The sequence below is a fragment of the Triticum aestivum genome, chromosome 3A (genome assembly GCF_018294505.1).
Source record: "Triticum aestivum cultivar Chinese Spring chromosome 3A, IWGSC CS RefSeq v2.1, whole genome shotgun sequence".
NCBI classification, from domain to species: domain Eukaryota; kingdom Viridiplantae; phylum Streptophyta; class Magnoliopsida; order Poales; family Poaceae; genus Triticum; species Triticum aestivum.
Window position 1 is genome coordinate 90,913,505 of NC_057800.1, and position 23,851 is coordinate 90,937,355.

Consider the following 23,851-nt stretch of genomic DNA (forward strand, 5'->3'; position numbering starts at 1 on the left):
TGTGTGCAAGCCAACAATGAGGCTGAGAAGCGCAAGGCCCTTGGGCATCCTGGCATCGACCCCAGGATGGCCGCAAAGAAGAAGAAGAAGCCTGCTACGGCTGAACCCGACACACCAAGACAGGAAGCAGTTCCTATTGTCTTCCCAACAAGAATGACTGGCTCGAAGCTAAAAGGCCGGTCAACCGCTTCAGAGCTTAAGAAGACGAGGACTGCTGAGGCTGAAGCCAGGAAGAGGAAAGATCCTGAAGCCTCTCCTACTGCCCCCTCCAAGAAGAAGAGGAAGACCAAGAAAGATCGGGCTGCTCCCACAGAGCCTTTGATAGTTGAACCTATTTCTATGGTCTATCCTGACGCTGAACGCCAACTGACAATCGATGAGCCTGCTTCAACAGAGGCTCATGAAGCTGAAGACTTTCCAGCAGCTGACCCCATCGCTGCTGAAGACATTGGTCAACATGACCATGTAGAAGATGGTGCAGTCCTTCCTCAGCTCGAGAACAACGAACTCATCAACATTGGTCGTCCACTGACGCCAATTGCACATGATGCTTCATGGGCGGATCGCCCACAAGAGGAAGAAGACTATGAGGCCCAGCCAACTCCAACTACACAGGCGTCGCCTGCGTTGCGCAGGCTTCGCAAAGGTCCAAGGCCTCAAGTCTCTGCTGAAGACAATCCGGATGTATCAGCCGCGGAAGAAGAAGTCCCACAGGTTGCCACTCCCCTGTCCCACCAAGAAGCAGTTCTCAAGGAGAACGTGCTTGTGACCGGCCCTCCAGCTCGTCAAGTGGAGGATGAAAATCTTGAAGCTGCCACCACCACCACCAATGAAGCCACTGCTAATGTGGGGCCCTCCCTAATGGAAGAAGAAGACAGTGAAGCCACTGATCCCATCACTTCTGTTCCTGAGTCTGCTGCCGGTCCCCAGTTCGACTATCATGTTGAGCACATGCCTCAGGTACAGAAGCCAATCCCAAGATTGCCAAGGTTCCCAGGTCCTACATCAGCACCTGGCTCCTTCAATATCAATGGCTTCAGAGCAGACAACACATTCTTCAATAGCTCCAGGAACCCCTACTCAAGGGAAAGGATATCATCTGATCGGTTCTGGAGCTATCCGCAGCGAAGCTATTACTCATGCATTCTTTACAACCAAGATCGCATCTTCCCACACAAGCGCCTTGACATTGAAGCTATAGCCGGTCTGCCCTGTCTGGAAGAAGCTTTGGATTGCTTCAAGGAAGTTGGACTGCTGCCGTTCGTTACTGACCAAGAGCATTGGAATGAAGAGTTGTTGCTCCAATTCTATGCCACACTTCACATCCGCGGGTATAGCAGAGATCCGAAGACTTGGGTCCTGGAGTGGATGACTGGAAACGCTCATCACGAAGCCAAAGCCTTTGACATCATTGAGCTCACTGGTTTGCCCACTCCTGGCGATCTCTACGAGCATGGCTGTCAGCTGCATAGTGAAGCTATTGAGAGCATCTTTCAGAAGCCTGAACCTGATATGAGTCAGATGCTCAGCATGATGAAGCCATTGCCCCAAGATGCTGCTTATCCCACGGAGTTCTTCATTGAAGACCTTGAGTATCTGCCAAGAACCATTTATCACATCCTCAGGCGAACTCTCTGGCCCATCAAAGGGCACTCTCCACATGCCAAGCTTGAGGGTGCAATGAAGACTTTGGTCTTCTATATTCTACATGGAAAATGCTTCAATGCACATGACTTCTTCATTCGCCAACTTGCTGCATCAGGCTCTGATCTATTTGGCTTGAAGTTCTATGCCCCATGGGTAATGCGGCTAATCAAACTTCACTCCGCAATCTCATATCAGCCATCTGCTCGCAATCATCGGATTTTTCTGCCTGATGTGGATATCTCTATTGAAGCCATGTATCCTGAGCCTGCCAAGGAACCTCTAAGTCTTCAGAATGCAGAGCATCAGAGTTTCTCTCAGAATATTGAAGGAGTTGAAGCAGTCACACGTGTGTATCCCTTGGCTGGCACTACACGTGCACCACATCCTGCTTCCACTGAAGCCGCTGATAGTACATCTGCTCCACGACCCAAGAAGAGCACTCGTGTTCTCCACGACCGAGAGCTCCTTGTGGCTCTTCATCAGAAATAGGATAGGCATCATGACTGGCTGAAGCGTCAGATGCAAAGCCTCTTGGTGGATGTTAATCGCATTCGCAATCTTGCCACCAAGAATGCTTTCGTTGCCCATGAAACCTGTCGCCGCACATGGAAAGGACTAACGATGATGTGTTCTGAAGATGATCTTCAAGAGGATGGCTTCACTGAGCGATTCAAGTTTGACTCCACACCTCCTCGAAGGGCTGTGCTGCTACGAACTCCATCCCTTGAAGACTCTGAGTTCTCTTCCTCTGCTGCAACTATGACTGCCAGAGTTATCGAGGATGAAGACAATGCTACTTCACCGCCACCTCCTTCAGCATGCTTCGACTCTGCTCCAAGCTCTTCAGCACCGCCAAACACCACCAACGACCCTGCTACTTCACCTACTCCTCATGGGAACGAGTAGATGCTCTATGTCTTCAAACCTTTTTGGTCATTACTGACAAAAGGGGGAGAAGCATATGAGGTTGATAGTCTTCAAGCGGGTTCATATGGGCGGGTGCTTTATATTTTGCTTCGTGCTTACAACTCTCATTTTGCTACATTTGGTTCTTTGAGTTGTAACACTTAAACTCGATGGTCGTCTGCTACTTATCTGCCACCTTGTTTTGCGATGATAAATTCCGCATGTGCGACGGTAAATTCCGCACTTAGATCATTCTGCGGATGTCCATTTTCCATTATGCATGTGATTATCTTCATATACTTTCACATGCATAGTGGATTGTCATCATAAGTTGAAGTGGATCTCCACAAGTACAACCTGCCATGTGCATTTGCATTCCAAAAGCAAATTACTTATATGCACATCTTCAGGGGGAGCCCTTGCAACTTATGAAGACAATTCCTTATCCTTTACAATTCCATAGATTATATTCCCCGTTGAAAACTTGAACTAGTTTGTCATCAATCACCAAAAAGGGGGAGATTGTAAGTGCATCTAGTGCCACCCCTAGTTGGTTTTGGAGTATTGACGACAAACCTAGTTGAGGTACTAATGTGTTTGTGAGAATTGCAGGATAACACAGGTAGAAGTCCCTCATTGATTCGGTTTTCCTACCAGAGATGACCCCTAAAAATGTATGAAGACATTGAAGTCAAAGGTGGTATATGAAGATATTCACATTGAGACTATGAGAGCCTATGAGAGCGAATCATCTCCGCACGGTGAATGTCTTCTAAACTGATTTATCTTCAAAATCTTCTGAGAATGCATATGACCTCTTCCCCTTCCCTCGCACCTTAATGCTGTCACAGGTACATGTCCGTGGGAATCCCTTGGTTCTCATAGTCTGCATTCATTTGCAGAATTCTTACAGCATCACATAAATTCTCCCGAAGCCAGTTCCTGTTTGTCCAGCAAGCGAAAACCTTTGAAGCCTCTGAACATATTGAAGCCTTTCAGATTAAGGTTCATGGCTTCAGAAAAATCAGCAAGGAAGGGTGGCAGAAAGCGTCGAGGAGAAACATCAAGAGATCTGCCCGATGACCTCTCAGAGCTGTACAAGACAGATCCCGAAGAGGATTACAATCAGCGCAAGACGCGAATCCAATGGATTCGACGCTATTGGGTAGAACAGTGGTTCAAGTATAGATTTGTGACCAAGGAATATGCTGGAAAGAATGCCATCAAGCGACCATGGGGAGACATCCTCTACAAAAATCTTCAACCCAGGACCAGAGATGAAGCCATTGAACAAGTCTTCTATCCCTGCATGGTCCGTGGACCACAGCCTATGGATGCTAACCCATCATCCCTGCTATGGTGTCGTGATGACAATCTGTTTAAGCGCAACTTCCAGTTTGCCCAGAACTCAGCGAAGCAGAACAAGAAGACTTTGGGTTTAGATTTCAACCCTGGTCCCTCTGCTCCCTGTGCCGATGGAACTCGCAAAGCTGAACCCAATCTTCTTGGGCCCTTCTACAATCTTGAAGGCCTTATCACTCACATCGTGGTTCAAGGGACAGCCGTGAATGAGCCTGCAGATGACGCTGAATCACATGAAGCGCCTGCAGCACCGAAGCCAAAGAAGCTGAAGCAGACAAAAGCTTCAAAGCCGGCCTCTACACCAAAAATCTCACGGGCGAAGCCACTGGCAACTACACCTCCTGAAGACAGTGTGCAGTTTGAAGATTTGTCACGCATCTCCAAGCCCCAGAAGGTCAAGATGCCTCTGCCACACACCGGCCAAGAGCTAACAACTGCTGCCATTCTGCGCAATGATGCCATTGATCTGTCAAGTGATGAAGATCTTGCAGATGACGGTCTTGAGAAACTCATCAAGAGCAAAGAAGAAGCAGAAATCTTCAATGATCTGCCTCTTTTTGATGTAATAATCATCCACAACTTCATTGATGAGTGGTTTGACACGCCAAACAACAGCTTCGAAGATCTGCAACTACCCATTGGCCTCAGTGTCGCCTTCCATGGTGCCATTGCTTCAGAGCTAGCCCTCGCTCAGCGCATCGTCGAACTGAAGAAAAAGATTGACTATGAAAAGGCTCAGTTCAAGAAGCATATGTCCAAGCTTAGCGTGCAAGAGGTGAAAAACTTCAAGATTATGCTGCACGAGCTCAAAGAAGCCTTTCTCAAGAAACGCGCAGAAGCTCAGGGTTCTCGGGAGCGTATGAAGAACCTGGCTGACAAGCGTGTGCAAGGCTACAACGAAGCTAAGAAGCGCAAGGCCCTTGGGCGTCCGGGCATTGATCCCAGGATGGCTGCTAAGCAGAAGAAGAAGCCCATTGTGACCGAACCTCTCGCACCAAGGCAGGAAGCAGATCCCATTGTCTTCCCAACTAGAATGACTGGCTCGAAGCCAAAAAGCCGGTCAATCGCTTCAGAGCTGAAGAAGACGAGGACTGCTGAGGCTGAAGCCAGGAAGAGGAAACATCCTGAAGCCTCTCCTACTGCCCCCTCCAAGAAGAAGAGGAAGACCAAGAAAGAACGGGCTGCTCCCACCGAGCCTTTGATTGTTGAACCCATTTCCATGGTTCGTCCTGACGCTGAACGCCAACTGACAATCCATGAGCCTGCTTTCACAGAGGCTCATGAAGCTGAAGACTTTCCAGTAGCTGATCCCATCGCTGCTGACGACATTGGTGACCATGACCATGTAGAAGATGGTGCAGTCCTACCTCAGCCCGAGCACAGCGAACTCATCAGCATTGGTCGTCCTCTGACGCCAATTGCTCAGGATGCTTCATGGGCTGATCGCCCACAAGAGGAAGAAGACTTTGAGGCCCAGCCAACTCCAACTACACAGGCGTCGCCTGCGTTGCGCAGGCTTCGCAAAGGACCAAGGCCTCCACTCTCTGCATCTGAAGCTGAAGCTGCTGAAGACATTCCGGCTGCATCAGCCGATGAAGAAGAAGTCCCACAAGCTGCTACTCCCCTGTCCCACCAAGAAGCGGTTCTCGAGGAGAACGTGGTTGTGACCGACCCTCCAACTCATCAAGTGGAGGTTGAAAATCTTGAGGCTGCCACCACCAACACCAATGAAGCCACTGACGTTGTCATGGCTGAAGCTAATGTGGAGCCCTCACCAACAAAAGCACCAGAAGTCAACGAAGCCACTGATCCCACTGCTTCTGTTCCCGTGCCTGCTGCCGGTCCTCAGTTCGCCTATCATGTTGAGCACAGGCCTCAGGTACAGAAGCCAATCCCAAGATTGCCCAGGTTCCCAGGTCCTGCATCAGCACCTGGATCCTTCAATATCAATGGCTTTAGAGCAGACAACACATTCTTCAATAGCTCCAGGAACCCCTACTCAAGGGAAAAATATCATATGATCGGTTCTGGAGCTATCCACAGCGAAGCTATTACTCCTGCATTCTATACAATCAAGGTCGCATCTTCCCACACAAGCGTCTTGACATTGAAGCAATAGCTGGTCTGCCCTATCTGGAAGAAGCTCTGGATTGCTTCAAAGAGGTTGGATTGCTGCCGTTCGTCACTGACCAAGAGCATTGGAATGAAGAGTTGCTGCTCCAATTCTATGCCACACTTCACATCCGCGGGTATAACAGAGATTCGAAGACTTGGGTCCTGGAGTGGATGACAAGAAACGTTCATCATGAAGCCAAAGCCTTTGACATCATTGAGCTCACTGGTCTACCCACTCCCAGCGATCTCTACGAATCTGGCTGTCAACTTCACAGTGAAGCTGTGGAGAGCATCTTTCAGAAGCCTGAACCTAACATAAGTCAGATGCTCAGTATGATGAAGCCATTACCCCAAGATGCTGCATATCCCAAAGAGTTGTTTGTTGAAGACCTAGAGTATCTGCCAAGGACTATTTATCACATCATAAGGCGAACTCTCTGGCCCATCAAAGGGCACTCTCCACATGCCAAACTGGAAGGTGCAATGAATACTTTGGTCTTCTATATTCTTCATGGAAAATGCTTCAATGCACAGGACTTCTTCATTCGCCAACTTGCTGCATCAGGCTCTGATCTGTTTGGCTTGAAGTTCTACGCCCCATGGGTAATGCCGCTGATCAAACTTCACTCTGCTATCTCATATCAGCCATCTGCTCGCAATCATCGGATTTTTCTGCCTGATGTGGATATGTCTATTGAAGCCATCTATCCTGAGCCTGCCAAGGAACCTCTAAGTCTTCAGAATGCAGAGCATCAAATTTTTTCTCAGAACATTGAAGGAGTTGAAGCAGTCAGTCGTGTGTATCCTTTGGCTGGCACTACACGTGCACCGCATCCTGCTCTCACTGAAGCCACTGACAGTACACCTGCCCCACGACCCAAGAAGTGCACTCGTGTTCTCAATGACCGAGAGCTTCTTGTGGCTCTTCATCAGAAACAGGATAGGCATCATGACTGGCTAAAGCGTCAAATGCAAAGCCTCTTGGTGGATGTTAATCGCATTCGCAATCTTGCCACCAAGAATGCCTTTGTTTCTCATGAAACCTCTCGACACACATGGAAAGGGCTGACGCTGATGTGTTCTGAAGATGATCTTCAAGAGGATGGCTTCTCTGAGCGCTTCAAGTTTGACTCCACACCTCCTCGAAGGGCAGTGCTGTGACGAACTCCATCTCTTGAAGACTCTGAGTTCTCTTCCTCTGCTGCAACTGTAAATGCCAGAGTGATCGAGGATGATGATGATGCTACTTCACCACCACCTCCTTCAGCATGCTTCGATACTACTCCAAGCTCTTCTGCACCGCCGAACACCACCAACGACCCTGCTGCTTCACCTACTCTTCATGGGAACGAGTAGAGGGTCTATGTCTTCAAACCTTTTTGGTCCTTACTGACAAAAGGGGGAGAAGCATATGAGTTTAATAGTCTTCAAGTGGGTCCATATGGGCGGGTGCTTCATATTTTGCTTCATGTTTACAAATCTCGTTTTGATACATTTGGTTCTTTGAGTTGTAACACTTAAACTCGATGGTCCTCTACTACCTATTTGCCATTTTGTGATGCGATGATAAATTCCGCACTTAGATCATTTTGCCGACATCCATTTTCCATTATGCATGTCATTATCTTCACATACCTTCACATGCATAGTGGATTGTCATCATAAGTTGAAGAGGATCTCCACAAGCACAACCTGCCATGTGCATTTGCATTCCAAAAGCAAACTACTTATATGCACATCTTCAGGGGGAGCCCTTGCAACTTATGAAGACAATTCCTTATCCTTTACAATTTCACATATTATATTCCCCGTTGAAAACTTCAACTAGTTTGTCATCAATCACCAAAAAGGGGGATATTGTAAGTGCATCTAGTGCCACCCCTAGTTGGTTTTGGAGTATTGACGACAAACCTAGTTGAGGGACTAATGTGTTTGTGACAATTGCAGGATAACACAGGTAGAAGTCCCTCATTGATTCGGTTTTCCTACCAGAGATGATCCCTAAAAATGTATGAAGACATTGATGTCAAAGGTGGTATATGAAGATATTCACATTGAAGACTATGACAAGAGAAGACATCGCATGAAGCCTATGGAGCTCGAAGACTTAGATCTTTCATAGTTCTTTTTCTTCTTCTTTGTTGAGTCATAGGAACCACCGTACTGTTAAGTGGGGTCCAAGAGAACTAGTCAGAATGACTGAAGTGATGCTTAACCAAAACCTATGTCTTCGAGTGAAGACTATGAGAGCGAATCTTGTCTAGAGTCGGACAAGTCAGCTTTGCTTGTAGCCCAAGTAAAGTTGTCGTGTGAGTTTGAAATCTGACCGTTGGAACACGTGTCAGTTCCTTAGTGACCTACGGTCATTTCGGACAAATTAGGTCGGGTTGCCTAGTGGCTATAAATAGCCCACCCCCTACAACCAAAAATGGTTGGCTGCTCAGAGTTAGTATACGGCTTTTGTCGTTTGAGAGCAACCCACCTCGAAGCCTTTGAGAGAGAATTCCTTGCGAGGATAAAGCCCTAACCACCCAGAGCCAAATAGAATTAGGCATCACTTAAGTCTTCTTGTCTGTGTGATCTGAAGACTTATTACACTTGAGGACTGTGAATCCTCCAGCCGGTTAGGCGTCGCATTCTGAGCATCCAAGAGACATTGTGGATTGCCGGTGAACGAAGTCTGTGAAGGTTTGGGAGTCTACCTTGAAGACTTACCAGAGTGATTGGCAGAGGTCTGTGTGACCTTAGCTCAAGGGGAATACGGTGAGGACTGGGTGTCCTGAGCTGCGTGTTCAGGACTGGGTGTTCGGGACTGTGTGTCCTCAGGTTTAAATACCTAGCCGCCCTAACCAGACGTACAGTTGTCACAGCAACTGGAACTGGTCCAACACATCATTGTCTTCAATGAGTCACTGGTTTCATCCTTCCCTTCTCTTTACGTACTGTTACTCCTTGTGAAGTCATTGTATGATTGCACTATCTTTTATCTTCACTGAGTGACTGCGTGTTCTGTTTGGCTTCATAATATCTTCCTACCTGATCCTTACTACATTGCTGCTATTAGTCATTGTGCTTTCACTCTATTGAATACTTGACTATGGCTTTCCTAGTGTAGTCTACCTTCCGCTACAGGGTAATAGGTTTATTTCTATCGTTTGTCTTCATAACTTCCACGTTTTGAAGACTTTCATAAAAATCGCCTATTCACCCCCCCTCTAGTCGATATAACACACTTTTAAAATCACACAAAGTCTTTGGAATCGTGGAAACACTAGCACCCAAATCACATAAAGCATAGCATTCATGATCTTTAATTTTAATTGTAATAGTTGGTTCCCACTCATCATAAAGCTTTCTAGGGATAGAAACTTCCAATTCAAGTTTTTCTTCATAAGATTGCATCAAGGCATCAACGATATGTTTAGTAAATGCTTTATTTTGACTATAAGCATGAGGAGAATTTAGCACAGATTGCAACAAGGAAATACAATCAATCAAATAGCAATTTTCATAGTTAAATTCCATGAAATCCATAATAGTGGGTTTAGCAACATCTAGGGTTTTAATTTCTTCAATCCCACTTTTATCAATTTTAGCATCAAGATCAACAAATTCCGAATTCTTGGAACGCCTTCTAGGTAAAGGTGGATCATATTCAGTCCCATCATTATCAAGATTCATATTGCAAAACAAAGATTTAATAGGGGACACATCAATAACTTTTAGATCTTCATCTTTATTTTCATAGGAACTAGAAGAACACGCTCTTATAAAGGCATCTTTCTTAGCACACATCTTAGCGGTTCTTTCTTTGCACTCATCAATGGAAATTCTCATGGCTTTGAGAGACTCATTGATATCTTGCTTAGGTGGAATAGATCTAAGTTTCAAAGAATCAAAATTAAGAGAAATTCCATCAACGTTCCTAGCCAACTCATCAATCTTAAGCAATTTTTCTTCAATCAAAGCATTAAAATTCTTTTGCGAAGTAATGAATTGTTTAATATTAGATTCAAAATCAGAGGGCATCTTATTATAATTTCCATAAGAATTGTTGTAGGAATTACCATAATTATTAGAGGGATTACTAGGATAAGGCCTAGGATTAAAATTTCCTCTATACGCGTTGTTACCAAAATTGTTCCTACCAACAAAATTCACATCCATAGATTCATTATTATTCTCAATCAAAGTAGACAAGGGCATATCATTAGGATCATAGGAAACACTCTTATTAGCAAATAATTTCATAAGTTCATCCATCTTTCCACTCAAAGCATTAATTTCTTCTATCGCATGCACCTTTTTATTAGTAGATCTTTCAGTGTGCCATTGAGAATAATTAACCATAATATTATCTAGGAGTTTAGTAGCTTCTCCTAAAGTGATTTCCATAAAAGTGCCTCCCGCGTCCGAATCTAAAAGATTTCTAGAAGCAAAATTCAATCCGGCATAAAAAATTTGTATAATCATCCACAAATTTAAACCATGAGTAGGGAAATTACGTATCATTAGTTTCATTCTCTCCCAAGCTTGTGCAACATGTTCATGATCAAGTTGGTTAAAATTCATAATATCGTTTCTAAGAGAGATGATCTTAGCGGGAGGAAAATACTTAGAGATAAAAGCATCTTTGCACTTATTCCATGAATCAATACTATCTTTAGGCAAAGACAAAAACCAAGCTTTAGCACGATCTCTAAGTGAAAAAGGAAATAGCTTCAATTTAACAATATCATTATCCACATCTTTCTTCTTTTGCATATCACACAAATCAACGAAGCTATTTAGATGGGTAGCGGCATCTTCACTAGGAAGGCCGGAAAACGGATCTTTCATGACAAGATTCAGCAAAGCAGTATTAATTTCACAAGATTCAGCATCGGTAAGAGGAGCAATCGGAGTGCTAATAAAATCATTGTTGTTGGTATTGGTGAAGTCACACAATTTAGTGTTATCTTGAGCCATCGTGACAAGCAAGCAAACTAACACACAAGCAAAAAGCAAGCGGGCAAAAGGACGCAAATAGAGAAAGAGAGGGTGAATAAAACGGCAAGGGTGAAGTGGGGGAGAGGAAAATGAGAGGCAAATGGCAAATAATGTAATGCGGGAGATTAGGGTATGTGATGGGTACTTGGTATGTTGACTTTTGCGTAGACCTCCCCGGCAACGGCGCCAGAAATCCTTCTTGCTACCTCTTGAGCACTGCGTTGGTTTTCCCTGAAGGGATGATGCAGCAAAGTAGCATAAGTATTTCCCTCAGTTTTTGAGAACCAAGGTATCAATCCAGTAGGAGCACTACAAAAAAATACACTTCCGTGATGATACGTGTTTGTCACAGTAGGTCGCTTTTTTTGTCATGCATGTACGTCCATGACAAATTTATGACAGAATCAAGATAGTCATACCTGTGCTGTCATAGAAGTGTTCCATGACATTACCAAAATTATCATCACGGAAGTGTCCACTTCCATGACGATAAATCTCGCGTCACAGAAGTGCTTTCGTCAAGGGTGACCGACACGTGGCATCCACCGTAACGGAACACCGTTAAGCTATCGGGTCGGGTTTTGGATCCGATAACCCGTTAACAGCCCCGACCAATGGGGATTTTCCACATGTAAAATCATCATTGGCTGGAGGAAACACGTGTCGGCTCATCGTTGGGACAGATGTCAACCACTCATTGGACGGAAGGCGCCTATGATACGTCGACACATGGAACGACCCAACAGAGGCCCATTCCTATGAAAAGGCCGACCCGTTTGACTTGGTCAAAAGGTGGCGGGCCGACCCATGGAAACCTGTTAACGGCCTGTTCGCATATAGCCCATTTACAGCCCGCTAACCCAAGGTCCGTTACGCCCTATCCGAATTAGGCCCAGTAGCGTCATCTGGGCCATCCAATATGATTCCAGCCCGTTTTCACTTCTGGCCTATCTATGGCCCATGACGTCTTTCGGCCCATATGAGGCCCTATGTAACTCTTGGCCTATTAACGACCCATGGTGAAACTGGCCCGTAATGAATAGCGTATCACTTTACACCCATTAACGGCCCGTGATGAAACTGGCCCGTAATGAACAGTGTATCACTTTATACCCATTAACGACCCGTTATTCCATTGGGCCATTTCCAACCCATGTTATCTTTCAGCCTTCTCAGAGCCCATTTATTCTTGGGCTCATTTCCAGCATTCGTTTACTTACGGCCCGTTACTATCATTTTCTGCTTGTGGGCCAAATTCAGCCCGTGGTTATAGTCGGCCCGTTTGTGGTCCGTTAATACGTTGGGCCATTTTCATAGTGTCATCAAATACGACCTATTAACGATGGCCCGTTACGGTCGGCCCATGAACGGACGATTCCAACTCTAGCCCGTTTACGGCCATAATGCGGCCTGTTATTGGCCCATGTTTGGCCAATCGATCATACGGACCGTATAAGGCCCATTGATGATACGGACCATAGAAGGCCCATTGTTTCTACGGCCCGCAGAAGGCCTACTGTTTCTACGGCCCGTAGAAGGCCCACTGTTTCTACGGCCCGTAGGAGGCCCAGTGTCACTACAATAAATATTGGCCGATGGTTATTGTGGCCTAGTTTTAAAAAATAGGTTATTGCAGCCACTAGTTAACTGCGGAAAAAGAACTGCAATGACTACAAGCAAACAAATAAACAAGACAACAAGGAAATAAATAAGCAAGCAACTAACGCTAGGCTATCACGGCTATTACACATATTACATCCACTGGGCATCAAAGTTCGCCACCAGTGCAAATATAGGGAACAAAGCAGCATATCATATACACTGGCCGTCATAATTGGCCACCAGTGCAAATAAACGCGGCAGCAAAACAAGAGCATAACTGAAACAACTTCAGAAGAGCTCAAGAAATGTTATCCTGGGTATCCACCATGCTGGCAATAAGCTTAGCAAGCTGATTAGCTTTGTCCTGTTTGGCGCTAAAATCCTCCAACGCTTGCTGTTGCACCAGAAAGTATGCATCTGAATGCTCTAGGGACTTCCGCAGTCCTTCCGCTTCTTGTCGCAGCACAGCTGATCGATGTCTTTCAGCTTGTAGTCAAGACTCAAGAAACTGAACTGATTTAGACAGTGAGTTTGAATAGCTTGTGCAAGCGGTAGTGGCCAGTAACTCCAACACTAAACCAAGACAGGATGTGTCATTATCCTGAACCTTATATGCATTACTTCCTTTACCGTTGCTTAATAAGGCACTCTTCCCCAATATTCTATCAGCATTCTAAAAGAAGAAACAAGCAGACACATAACAAGTTTAGCATGTACTAGTATATGAAACTCATTTCGGTGAACCAGTTCATTAGTAAGGCGGACATGATTAAACTACCAAGTCTTCTATTGCCAAGTACTAGTACATAATAAAAGCATCAAACAAACATATATCTATGTCCTATGGTAGCAATGGAATCTTAAATTAGAACAGTTGTTCTTCAGGTTTAGGCACTTGTTCTACATGAACAGAGTACACTAAGACACAAGAATATAATACTGAAAAATAGAAAATGAGCTCATAGATGTTACCACATTCTTGGTTCGGGACCAGTACAGAACAAGGCGTTCCCAGTCATCGTCCAGTAAATGTGTCTCAGGAGAACGTAAGGGAATTTGATGAGTTTCTTTGCCGGTGAAGTACGTTTTCTTCAGGTAATTCTGATATTGCCACCAAGCATTCTTGAAGATAGCAGAGGTATTAGCACAGGTTACCTCATCCTGAGTTTCCAAATCGGTCCTTCTCTATAGAGAAAAATGGGAAAATTTGCTGTATTATAACCATCATGGAGGTAGGATGTATGAGACAAAGCAAAGTAATTGCCATGAATAACATTACTTACACATAACTCCTGGACAAACACCTGCAACTGGCATTTTCCTTCATCTTCAATATAATATTTCCAAGATGGGAAGATACGCACATACGATTTAACAACATCAAATGCGATAGATGCTAAACTACGACTAGCTGGTTGCGCTTCCTCCACAGGAATAGGCGTACTAACTGGTGGAGTTGGGGTTCGCCGTGATAGTACTGGACCTATGGGCACTGGAGCTGCCTTACTAACTGCTCTTGTTTGGGAGCTCTGTGGTGGAGATGGTGCTGTGTCAATAGGAACTGGGTTACTATCGGCTGGGGTTGGGGTTAGATTGGGTGAAGGTGGTTCTCTGTCCATCGTAGTAGGGGTACAATCTGCGAGAGTTTGGGTTATGTGTGGTAGGGCTGGTTCTTGTGCATGTACAACCGGGGTGCTATCTCCACCAAGAGGTAGCACTGTTTTATTTGAAGACCATGTTTTTAGTCCGCTAGATACTGGCATCACCCGCTCCAATTCAAATGGCTGATAAACAGGAAACATAGTTGAATGTATAGACATTGTGTGAGAGACAGATGCAATAGATAGTGTGGAAAAAAGAGGGCATGAAATAGTTGACATGTATATTGTTTAACTAAAACGGATAGCATGACATAATTTCACATATATGATGTCTATCTAAACTGGATAGCATAGCATAACATAATTCAAAGATATGATGAATAACTAAAGAGGATCACATGACATAATTCACCTACATGTTATCTAAGTAATCAGGATCACATCATTTAATTCACATATGTGATTTATATGCTAAATAGAGGGCATTCGATATGATGTCTAAACTAAGAACATGGTGTTGAATATTGTGTATATGATGTCTAAACTATGCAATGCAAGACACCGTATGCATGATATGAGCAGTATAACCGTGCCAAGTTAGAGCATACACCTCAGTGGGGGAATAGGACTGGTCATCTGTCTCTGAATCCATCTCTGAGGAGCTATCGGGACCCAACAAGAGATCTGCTTCGACAGGTAGCACTGTCTGCTCTGAAGGCCTTGTTTTCACTCCAGATTTTTCCATCTCCCACCCAAATGGCTAATTCACAGGAAGAGTAGTTTAATGTACAAACATTGTCGACAAATGGAAATGTAATGAAGAAAAGGATGGGCAAGATATCATTCAAATATATGATGCCTGGTTAAACAGGATGGCATTGCACATTTCACATATATTATGGCTGGCTAAAAGACAAGAGACTGCATAATTCCCATATATGATATAGAAACTAACAGGTGGCAATACAGAACATGTGTAAACTAAGCAGATGACATATATGATGTTAAAAGTAGGCACTGCAAGGCAACATATGCATAATATGACTAACATCATCATGCCAAGGTAGAGCAAACACCTTGGGGGGTAAATAGGAGTGGTCAGCGACGTCCGAATCCGCCTAAGAACAGATATCTTCCTCTAGATTACAATCGGGAGAGGGGTGGGGAGGGTTTGCCATTGAACCCACCATGGAGCGATGTCTGCATGACATTGTATTGCCGTGCAAAACTCTTCTCTTTTTCTCTACATGTTCAGCATGACTGTGTAGAATATCTGACATGCATACGAAAAAAATATGGTGAGATTGTGTAAGGAGAGCATGCGGAAATTTAGAGTGATGGTAACAACCAGTGGATCGATGTTTTTCCGTTGAACCAAAATAGCCCTAATGGATCAACGTGAATGTATAGTAATAAGTGATGCAACAAGTGTACAACCTCTTTGCCGTAGCCGTGTCGACCTCAGCATCATTGGGTTGGTCGCTGAAGTAGTTGAGGCAGAGGTGGCTGTCGGAGGTGTGGAGGAAGATCTGAGGAATCTGTAGACGACGTCCAGGGCATTGCTCTGTTGTGACGGATCGTTCTGTCATTGGAGCAGCTCCGGTAATCCGTAAGATGTCAAGGCTGAAGCAGCACAAGACAGACATCGTCAATCTCAAGTGGTATTCTAATAGCATCTCCAATAGATGATGTAAATGGATGTAAAATTAACATCACCAAAAACCACCTGACTACAACAGATGAGGTAAAACCTGTTGACTCTGAACTTAACTGTCGAAACTGAAATTTACTGTGGAATCTGAATGCTACTGTCGAAACTGAACGCAATGGTAGCAGAGAGGCACTTGACATGTAGTTTAGGGAGGGCCTGCAGTTCATCTTCAACCTGCACCCCCTGAGCCGCCAGCCACCACCGGCCCCAGCGCTGCCTCGCCGCCCCGAAACAACTCGCCACCGCCGCCCCGGCCAGCCCTCTAGGTCCCCTGCCCCTACCCTGAACCCTAAGATAGATAGTGGGTACCTCTCCGGCGAGCCCCTGTCCCCGCTGTGGGTGGTTCTTCCTTAACTCCGGCGAGCCCCCCCAACCCCTGAAAATCGACTGACCCAAAAGCCGATTCAGTCGACTGAAGTGTGGCTTAATTGGAGCAGAGCAGCAGCACGAGCGAGGGGGAGAGCAGCTGCAGCAGCTGGGCGAGCGAGCGATCGAGCGAGAGTCGAAGCAGCATCAGCAGATCCGGCTGGTATGGACGCCGCCACCGAAGGGGCCTCGCACTGGGGGAGAGCCGCCATGGAGATGTCGCCTGCGGTGCCGGCTTCAAGGTAGCCGCTCCATGGGGGTGCGGGATGGAGCATTGTCGGCGCCGGGAGGTCGAGTTAAGGAGAAGGTGCGATGCGATGAGTGTACAACCTCTTTGGTGGCGCTGAGTAGGCCTCGGCTTCGTCCGAGGAGTCGGTGAGGATGCCGCGGTTCCGGTGGAGCAGGTTAAGGCGGTGCTATGGGGATGGAGCAGCTGCAATACACAGGTGATCGTCGGAGCAGCTCCTTGGAGGTGGAGGACGGGGCGGCTGAACCGGCAGGACGGCAAGATGGATGACGGATCCTCATCCGGGGAGGTGGACGAGGGACGTCGAGCTGTTGCGCTGGACGATGTCGTCGGGGAAGAGGCTCCGGCTGGGCAGCGGTGACGTGGCGGACAGAGGAGGGTGGGGTTTCACGGCTGGAGCGGAGAGGTTATGGCGGCCTGGGATTTCGAACGGCGAAAAGGGGGCGATGGGAGGGGTGAAGCATGACTTAGGAACGCGCTTGTCCAAAATGTAGGTTGTGTTACAAAAGTACCCCCCACCGATTTGAACTAGCGGCCCTTTCGGCTCAGGGTTAGAAGGGGGATTTCGCGTGTCGGGATTTGGCAGCTGGAGGGAGTTTTCGCACGCGTTGTAATTTTGGGATAGCAAGGCACGGGTTGTGAAGGAGCCAGTTTTGGGAGCACGATATCTGAATTTTTGTGATATAACAAGACGCGGGTTGAATTTTAGGGACAAGCCTAACATGTAGTAATATTGTACTTGTACGTACCAAATCAATTCACACTTCCCTCAACCAAAAAGAAAACGAAAAAAATAAAGCTATTCACACCACACAAAGAGAGAGTCTTGCCCCGTTTTACTATACAAATGCTATTCAAAGCTACTCCCTCCTTCCATCTATATAGGGCCTAATACATTTCTGATGCTAACTTTGACCAAATATTAGAGCAATGATATATGACATGTAACTTACACAAAGCACACCGTTAAATTCGTCTGTGAAAGGTTCTTTCAATGATATAATTTTCACATTGTGCATGTCATGTACTATTAATCTTGTCAATAGTCAAAGGCGGTCTTAAAAATCTCATTACACCCTATATAGATGGAAGGAGGGAGTATGAATCCATGTTATGTCCGATTAAATTTTTTCGCTTGCTGTATAATGCATGTAACCTACTCATACCAACATTTTAGTGCATTCCAAATGTCTATACTACCGCTGCAATTCGAACTAAATTTGAATTCGTTTCTCTATTTCAATAAGAATCTACAATCATGATTGTTGCCAACTTAAACCATCATAGTTTCCTTGCTATCCGCCAGATATAAATCAGACGGCCTATAATGCAGGATGGCAGGCACACCATCATCAACAACTCTATTTTTTATAAGAGTAGAGATAAAACATATTAAATGTAGTATACCATGTTCATAACCACACCATGTGTATCACCGTTATATATATTCACACATCCGTCGGTTTGAAACACTATGATAAATTCTTCAAATATCCGAATTCGCTTTTTGTAATGAAGTATATATGATCTCTATTCGTCTTTTACACCCACACAACCCTCTTATCTTTGTAGCTAGCGCTAACTTTCTCTTGTGCATGCACACACCCGCATCCCTCTCACCCTCCCTCAGCATTCTCTAGCTCCATCGCGCAAATTCGTCTTTTCACTTTAGATCGTTCACCCACGGTGTGTGTAGGCCCCCAGCTCCTTCTTTACGGCACACATCGATCGATATGCCTCTCTAGCCAGGTGTGCCTAGCACAAACACAAGCTTCCCCTCTTCTCTTGTCACCGTCCATGCCTCACTCCCACCACTCTTTTCATCGTTCTCGTACTCACACACTCCTCCCCCTCGATATAGTATGCCTCTCGTACCACCTCCTACATGCATCCCTCTCTCTCTATCCTTCTCCTCGTGCCTCATTTACTTCTAACACACACATGCATGTATACCGATCGATCTCCCAACATATACCTAGATCGACTTTAACTACCCCCCCATCGATCGACGTACCTCACAAGTTATGTCTCTCCTTTATCTTACAAAGGGCGATTGATCTTCCTATGTAGTTACGTCTGCTTACCACAGCCACATCGTCCCCCCTCATCATTCGTGCATGCCTCCTGACCCGTCTCTCACACGCACGTGCACAGACAACAAGCATCCATCTCCTCTCTTATTGATATTGCGGGCGTGCCCTCCATTTGTCTAGCAAGCCTATCCCACCATTTGTTAGAAGCAACTCCACTACCACCCCCTCCAACACTCTAGCTCTGTCTCTCTCCCAACCTTATTCATCTCCTACACATATGCATGGATGTCGATCGATCTCCCTTAATACATGAGGCAGATCGATCTCCTTAATACATGAGGTAGACCTCTCTCCTCCTCCACACATATACCAGCCATTGTACCTCTATAGTTAATTGGGCCTCCCTCTTCCCCCACCACACACCGATAGTCGAGCGCTGCAGGTAGGTATCCATGCCACAGAGACAAACTGCACATGTCCCGTCTCATGTTCCAGTAGGCCAACCATTCTATATCTTTAACGTGGGCACACACAAATCCGATGGCACTCTTTATCGATCGCACGCGCACACACACACATCGTCCCTCTCTTCGATTCTATGGACACCTCAAGCCAATGATAGCTCCACTCTCTTCTCATGGATCCCCGCTCTATATATATGTTATATCTAGGACTCTATTTCACACACATTGCATATGTTAAATTTTTTGATTGACCCCCTCCCCAAAAACTCTCAAGAACCCACACACTATATCTCTCTAGGTTTGTATCTCTCTCACACAACCCCACGCAGGCGGTGTACATATACAAGAAGAGAATAGGTGCACCGTGCATGTACTCACGCTTCGTGCCCAGCCACACCCGCGCAGGTACACGGTGGAGCTCATTTCTTTACGAAATGGCAACCCACGTGCTAATTTGAACGCATGTAGCGGTTGTTTACCTAGGGAGGTCGTGTACCACGCGTGCACGAAACAAAGTTCGACTTGACGCGTTGCCGCGTTATTTTTAAATAAAGTTATAGCGCTCAATGGCACGTACACATAATATAAAACGATTTTTATGGAGGAAAAGGTAGTCCGCTCTTCAGAGTATCTCACACAAGGCTCCGGTGGCCTCTCTCTCTCTCACCGTTGGTCACTGGTCTATCCGCATCCCGTCCGCCGGGGGAAAGGGAGTGCGGTGGCCTCTCTCTCTCTCTCACCGTTGGTCACTGATCCGACCGCATCCCGTCCGCCTGGGGAAAGGGAGTGCGGTGGCCTCTCTCTCTCACCGTTGGTCACTGATCCGGCCGCATCCCGTCCGCCAGGGGAAGGGGAGGAAGTGCATCGTTTCTCCGTTCGATGGCGCCGAGGCAGCACGTCCCGATCTGTGGTACACGCCGTTCTCTCTGACCAAGCTCCGGCGCGGCAGGGCCTACGCCACCTGCTCGCAGATTCCGCCTGCTGCCGCTCACCTAGTTACATCCCGACGACCTCCAGGTATCCCCTCTGGCCTTGCTCCACTGCCCATTTTCCCACGTCGCTGCATGTGGATCTTCCATAGTTCTTTGCCCAAAACATCGCTCGCCCGACGTACTTTCCATATTGCATTCTCGTCCTCACACCGTTTTAGACAAACACAACCGTGTTGTTATCTTCCCTTAGGACAAGGAATATGCTTCTTTTTTTTCATCACATGTGTCATCAACTGTTATTGGCCAGTAATTGTTTCCTTTCTACCTCTTTTTTGCAAACAGGGCTATCCATTTCACGTCGTTGCTATTGCGACCTTTTGGTGAACTGCACAAATCACTTTTTTCTTAAGAGTGTTTTGTGCAGTTGTACTAAAATGTCACACGGGCAACGTCTCTACATTTCAGTGCGACTGCACAAAGGGAGATTGGTTTTGCTCTATCCTCCTCATCCAACTCCGAGCCTAATCTTCTCCAACTAGTTAGTCTTAAGAGAGACTGCAAAGGTGACCGGCTTCTATTTGTGTGTTTATTGTTTCATCAAGAGTCCTCTATTATCGTAATCACACTTGATATCTTTGGAACAGGGACGCTCAGCTCTATTTTAGTGGAACTGCACAAAATGATCAGAATGTTGCATGCTCCAGACAACTACTTTTTTCCCCAACATGCCTTGTTGATTTAGACAGAGCTGGGGGGACGTTGCTGCCAATGAAAGCATGGATCAATTTTAATTTAACACCTTCTCACAACTTTGCCTTCAGTTATGATGTAATTATTAGCTCTGATCTGCTAATAATTGACATGCATTAGCAAGGATGTTAGTTTTTTATTGTTTCCAAAAGAGCATCGATGGCAAGACACGCGAAACAAAAGCTGAAGGCTCACACCATTGTACAATTTCATGTCGCTGGAAAATTATTTGTATAGTACGAGTCAATTATGTAAACAAATGATGGAAGCTTGATAGCATTGCCAGAAGCCTCTTCATCATCCGGGTCCATGTGCCATGCACAAAATTATACTCCTTCGTTCCTAAATATTTGTCTTTTTACAAATTTCAAACGGGCATATTTTAGAGTGTAGATTCAGAGCATAATTGGTTTGCTGCCAAAAATTGGCATGCCAATGTTTGGCATTGTGCCAAATATTGGCAACTACTTGGTTGGCTACGAGTTGTTTTGCCTCTCTCACATAAAGTTGCCAATAGTTGGCAAGTCTCGGTATTGCCAATAGTTGGCAGTGCCAACATTTGGCAAGCCAAATATTGGTAGCAAACCAATTATGCTCTCACTCATTTGCTTCGTATGTGTACTCCCTCCATTCCTAAATATTCTATTCGTCTTAACAGAGATTTCAACAAGTGACTACATACGGAGCAAAATAAGTGAATCTACACTCTAAAATATATCTATATACATCCGTATGTGCCAGTCCATTTGACATCTCTAAAAAGATAAATATTTGAGAGAGAGAGTAGTCACTCGTTGAAATCTCTAGAAAGACAAATACTCCGAAGTATATTTAAGAACCGAGGGGGTAGTGCACAACCGCATGGGAGACTCAGTCCGGTTGTTGCGCCACATTAATAGTGAGTAATGAGCAGTCAAATCATAAGCCCCACCTTTTCCACTGTAAGTTGCTCTGAAGAAGCAACCATCAATACGCTCTTCTTTGAATCCGCTCATACTACTCCATCCGTCACTGTTTATACAGCGCGCTTCAGAAAAAAGAAAAAAATCTGTGGGACTAAGGCGACTAGTGATCGGCCTGAAAAATAGCATTAGTAGTTATAGCACGCCGTCTATTACTAGAGGGAATAATGCGTACACACATGCATGCAATGCTTCCACCCCGGGTACACACATGCATGCACTCCGTAGTAGTACAGTACATGGAGAGAAAATTGTGGACTTGATTGCGGTTACCACGCCCTAATTAATTGAGCATTATATCAAACGCGTCTAAAGTCTCTCTGGTGGTGGAAATGCATTGAGAGAAATGCATCATAATGAAGCGCGCCATGTAAACTGTGACGGAGGGTGGAGTAGTATGAAGGTGCAAAACCAAGTACGCGTACTACTGCGGTTGGCTCTTCGTTCCTTCGTGAAGTCGAACAATGATGGTACTCCGCATGTTGGGTACTACAGTGTATGCCTCTGACAATCTGACACCGAATGAACTGATGCATGTCCACCGAGGGTAGGTTGCATTAGTTAAAAGGCGTAAGCGAGCTTCACCTTGTCCTGCAAGCTTCTCCTCGTTCTGCGAGTTGACGGGACACACCAAAAAGTAGTGCTAGTTCATACTCCCTCATTTCCGGTTAATATGGCTTAATCTTTTTTGCGGGTAAATAAGCGAGCTTTATTCATATATAAGCATTCTTAGGATGATCAGCCAAGACACTGGCCACTAGTAAGCGAGGTACCCCACAAAAAAAGAAGTAGGAAGCGAGGTGTTTCATCAAGCCAGCTCTCGGCCACATTCAAAGTGCAGCAAGCACGGTTCGCATGAAGATGCGCCGCAAGGTTTGCTGACCTGTTTACATGCTGAATAACAAAAAGAGAAAAAATATTACTGAGCGCTACTTTTTGTAACAGGATATGAGCCAGAATTAAGCGAGAATTGTGGCGAGCGTTCCATGCAATCAACTTCCATTATCACATGCGAGAATCCTCGAAGAGAATCAAATGTGTTGAAGATTGCTTTATCACATCTATTATATTATTAAAACGATAGAAAACGACGGGAGATGATTCAATATTACAAAGTTATGATAAATGAACGGCAATGATTTGTTGACCTCAACTTATGGCGGTGTAAAGGCATACAGAGTCCACACGGCCAACGGCAAGACCAGCTTATAGGCAAAAGGAATTACATGGCCAGTTTAAGAAAAGAGTCCATAATCCATACGCCAACTTCCATCGGCTGGCTAGACTAGCGTATAGTCAATTAGTACACGAGCGTGTTATTTCATCACCACGACACTACGCACGTAATAACAGCAACAATATAAAAAAATGTATTAAAAACATATATAATGGGAGTATATTACAAGACGTGTACCATAATTATATGTACAACTCTATCATCCGACACATACAATAATGTATGGATGTATACTCCATCAAGTACATGAAAAGAAAGTTCAGCTGGATTACGAATTAGTCATGTATATAAATAATGTTCAGTCAAAAATGACTGTTCAGTAAAAAAACTAACATTCGGACTAGGAGCCACGCATCAAACCATCCACGTATATCAGCAAAAATCTATATGGACGCAGCAATGTCCAAACCTATAAAAACAGAGGATGCACCAAATGCTAAATAAAAATAAATTTACTTTATCACTGGCACCTCAGCTGTTAAGTACATACGCTAAAAGTAAAAGAAATTGATTGCATTTTTTGCGGCAAAAAAAAACTGATTGCGAACAAAGATTCTAAATAGAAGATGGAATGTCATAAAAATACTAAGGATAAAGGAAATTGACTGCGTGAGATTGGTGCTAGATAGATTAATGTATGCAATAAAATGTTAATCTTCTTTTTGTTGCAGAAGAATAAAATTTTAATCTTCGTCGCAACTTACCATCAAATATTTATTCATAGTACGAAGTTTGCAATTTTCTACCAGCATATGCGTACAAAAAACATAGTCAAAGATACATGCTAGAGACCGATTCAATGTGAAATTATCATTCATATGTATTTTTAGTCGAGCAAATTGATATAGAAATGATTAGAAAAATGAGCTATGACAAGAATAATGTATAATATAATATTTTAGCTCTAAAATTTGAATACATAGAGAC